Source organism: Octopus bimaculoides, chromosome 6 (assembly GCF_001194135.2).
Source record: "Octopus bimaculoides isolate UCB-OBI-ISO-001 chromosome 6, ASM119413v2, whole genome shotgun sequence".
NCBI lineage: Eukaryota > Metazoa > Mollusca > Cephalopoda > Octopoda > Octopodidae > Octopus > Octopus bimaculoides.
In genome coordinates this window covers 87,445,438-87,450,437 of record NC_068986.1, presented here as the reverse complement: position 1 = coordinate 87,450,437, position 5,000 = coordinate 87,445,438, and positions in this window count along the sequence as shown.

Below are 5,000 nucleotides of genomic sequence, written 5' to 3'. Positions count from 1 at the left end.
ACACACACACACAAACCCACAATTACGCATTTTCAGATATTTAGATATGTATTCGTTGAAATTTATCCCCACTCCCCACCTCACCCTACCCTTCTCCTCGCCACCGTCCTTTCCGTAAACTAACTCTATCCACCTTCACCACACTGCTATTCAACCCGCTCTGTTACATACAATATACATAAATCAAAAATGGCCAATTTCACACATAAATTAACATTAACTAGTATTTCACATACATCACTGTTTACAGAGCCCTTCACACGCTCTTATAGAATATATTATTATAAGACTTTTTGTATGTCCTCTTAAAATTTCTTCACACAGTAAGAACAATAGATACGAAATAAGTATTACAAGCAATAAACGAAACAAAGAAACTGCAAAACTGGTGATCATTATGTTATTTTCCCTGTGCATTAGTATGTATGTATGTATGTGTGTATGTATATATACATAATTATATATATATATATATATATATATATATATATATATATATATATATATATATATATATATACACACTTGTTTTTTTTATCATATCTTATGTATGTAAGTATATATATATATATAAATTTTGAGGAATACCTCATAAAGGTTTGATTGACAGAAACTGCAGTCCTTCATGCAGTCCATTGTATATATATATATATATATGGCCACAGTCAAAACGCCTGAAGCAAGTAAAAGAATATATACAGCGAGAGAGAGAGAGAGACACACACAGAGACAGAGACAGAGAGAGGAAGTAGTTGTAAAAACGCCTAAATCTTTCGAGCACGTAATCTGTTTTAAATCGTATAATTATCGTAACCACTACGCCAAAGTGACATCAGAACCGGTGACCTCCTAAATTATTAAATTTAAAATTAAGTAGCTACGATATATTTATACTGATCTGACAGTGGAGATGTCAACCGGCACAGTATTTATGGTATAATGTTATACAATATAGATTAGGAATTTGTTTTGGATTCAAAATGCCGTGTCTACCTTGAAACCTATTGCTGTACACACGTGTTTCATGCCCTTGCGATCTTCACGCGAGAACATTCCCTAACACTAAAGAAGCAAGTATTAAAACAACAATGAAAGTTATTAATGTTCCCTAAAATATATATTGTGTACACTCACATTATTTTATAATAATATAGTGGAGCACGTGCTCACATACAAACATCGATTTATATCATATATTAACGGGTAGATAAATAGTAAACAATCTTTATATGTATTGCTTTTATGCGTACACGCACACACACACACACACACACACACACACACACACACACACACACACATAATAAAAATATAGACCTAAACACACAAAATAATATATTTATACCCTCAAATTCACACGTCCGTGAACACGCGCCCATACATCTACTTACATACATTCATATATATATATATACACGTACGTACGGGCGCGTGTTCACAGATGTGTGTATTTGAGGGTATATATATATATATATTAATGTGTTTAGGTCTATATATGTATTTCAGTATATGCATGATTCTAGATATATTTTACTGTTTCTACGTTTACGAGTACGTATCTTGAAAGGATATTAACCATGTATATGCAGAGAATGAGAGAGAGAGAGAGAGGAAGAAAAAGTGATAGACACACATAGGCAGACATATATTTAAACATACATATACCTAGCTTCATATATATAAGCCCTAAAACACCATCTAAGCCACCGCACATTCATACACACACACTCTCTTTTCTCTCTCTCTCTCTCTCTCTCTCTCTCTCTATCCATCTCTCTTTGCCTCTCTCTCTCAGAGCAGTAGTGCAGCAGTAGTGCTTATGACATCACTGACAGTGGGGTAGGATGTCTGACAGGATTGCGGTAGGGGGCATGGGGAGTATTAATTGGGTTGATGACAATAAACAAACCTTACTGAATTTGCATGAGGCGGTGGTGGGGCTTGAGGTAGGTGAGATGTGAGGTGAAGGAGGGAGAGAACTGAAATAAACTGGAGCATCCACAGCTCTTGTTATCACGTCATATACGTGTGCGCAGATATGAACGTTTGTGTGTGCGCACACAGGCAAACACACGCACATGCATGTGCGCGTGTGTGTGTGTTATCTGTGTTTTGCGTGGGTGTACTTACGTATACGTGCGTTTCATTAGCCGACATGCTTAGATGAAAGCCTCACCGAAAAATCTACATGTTATATTGATTCAGTTCTTCCATTGAGGTGTGTATGTATATATATATATATATATATATATATATATGCACATACCTCAATGGAAAAAATGAATCAATATAAAATGTATAATATATATATATATATATATATATATATATGCATATATATATTCATACACACACACACACACACACACACACACATATATATATATTTATATATGTCTCAGTGTTTGAGTGAGAGAGAGAGAGTGAGTGTGTGTGTGTGTGTGTGTGTGTGTGTGTACGTGTGTGTGAGCACCTGCGCATAGACATACACGCATATACCCATATGCACCAGACGATTTACACCCAATCTGATACACCTGTCGGCCGCCTGCTAGTAACACTTCCATCCTTCATGCTCCTGGCATTGTACTGCCTTCGATATTGAACTAATTCTTAAGGTAGTGGCGATAAACTGTGTCACCTCCAAAGTGGGGAGAGTATCTGCCAAAAGTAAGTCCTACGACAGATGTCACTACATGTCTTACTAGAAATGTCTCACAATGAACAGAATAAAGAAGTTTCTGTTGTAGGTAGTGGAACATTTCACCCGTTCTTTGGGATAGTGTAGAAACTCTCATGTATACACACGTTCCTCTGTGTATAAATTATTATCTTTCCATACATCACTTTACACCTCCATCGTGAGACGTATGAATATTATATATCATCATCATAATTATCATCATTTAACGTCCGTGTGTGTGTGTGTATGTGTGTGTGTGTGTGTGTGTGTGTGTGTGTGTCTATATGTTTATGCACGCAAGCGCGCACACACTCACAAACATACATATATATACATACATACACACACACACACACAAACACACATATATAATCGTGTGCAATACCTTGCTGTCCTATCTTTACCACCTCCTCCACCGGTAATAAGCCGACAAAAAAATACTTCCAACGCCGGTTTTAATAGCAATAACAGAGACGAAATAACCCAACCGTTTGATGAATCAGTTTTAATCAGTAGGTGTATAGTATACAATGTTTGTTGTAGCTGTCGTTATGAAAAGATTACACTTAACTTGTTGTTGTTAATATTGCTGATGTCGTTATGTTGTCCCAGGTCATGTTCACAGACTTCCCTTCAGTGGCCATCTCTGTTGTTTCCAATGTATTTCATGTCTAACCTATATTGTCTGAAGATATTTTAGTGCTTCGATAGCAGTTGTCTGTAAGTCATGCGTTTCAATAAACATTTACTGTAGACCTTCTCGCAATTCATTATTATTGAGAGGGAGCAGTGCATGCCAACACAGTGACACTGGGATACAAGTATACGAACCCCAATATGCACATCATGACTACCCGTCTGATATGGGTACACCATGCATCGCAACCGCAAATGCGTGACATGGGGTTCTCATATAAAGGTAATCAACAGATGACGTTGCAGATGGGACCTAGTTAGAATTTTCTTCAGGTCGAGTAGCCCATCCCACTCAAAAAGTCCCTGAATAAGGTTTATTTACGGATATTGAACGAAACAAGCATGTTTCCAGAGGCAAATTATTCAAGACCTTAAGAATTCCTCTCAATACATGTCTATGATGCTCCCCAACTACTTCACCTGATCAGAGATGCATATACTGTCAGCTACAAAGAGACATGCTCAACTAGTTAAGGACAAGCGACTGCCAAGCCTTGCCCTGCTAGTAGAGCACTGGGGTCGATGTAATCAACTATTCTCTTCCTCCAGAATTTCTGACCCTGTGCTTATGATAGAAAGTATTATTATTATTATTATTATTATTATTATTATTATTATTATTATTATTATTATTATTATTATTATTATTATTATTATTATTATTATTATTATTATTATTATTATTATTATTATTATTATTATTATTATTATTATTATTATTATTATTATTATTAGTAGTAGTAGTAAGAACAGGATGATCATCATAATCATTGTTGTTAAAATTTTCATGTGTCGGCACTGTTTTTGTTGCTCCTAGACTTTAAAGTGATATTTGAATATTTATAACTGGGTAATGTGTGGGTATTTTGCTGCAATTGTTCACATTAGAGAAAATCGATGTGTGTATGCGAGTGCTAGAGAGTGTATGTATGTATATTTATGTGTATATGTACTGGAACATACACACACACACACACACACACACACATATAGGGAAGCGTGCAGACAGTCAGACAAATTATACCCTATATTTACTGATCGTAGCCTCGTTTCCCTACGTGACAGCTCATCAGAAATATTACTGATGAGGTAGCAAAACAAGTATGCATGTGTAAAATATAAAATGCATAAAATGTTGATCTTAACAAATACAATAAACTCTATATCTAGAGTCCTTTCCATAATTGCTGCTTCCTCAATTAATTGATTATTCACTCCATAAGTTTGTATGCGTATATGTATATGTGTGTATGTATATACATACATGGATCTGTCATTAGGGTTATCAAACTAAAAGCCACACCTTCCCCGGATTAAAAACACGGTTTAACAGACTTTAGCCAACCCTGTAAAAGACTGAAGTGACCAAATCATAATTTCACATCACCTTTAACGTTTCCTTTGAGTTTTCCTTGTTGTTTTTTCGTTGTTTTCCCGGATTTCCTCACGTTGTAGTAATGTAATTTGAGTCTGAACGATCACCGAAACGTACACGGTGCGGCCATGCAAACTAGCTCACTAGCATAATCCAACTAGCTCACTAGCAAACTAGCTCACTAGCATAATCCAACCATGAAACTTAAAAGTGCTCACGTATAACTCTTACATTCATTTCATTATA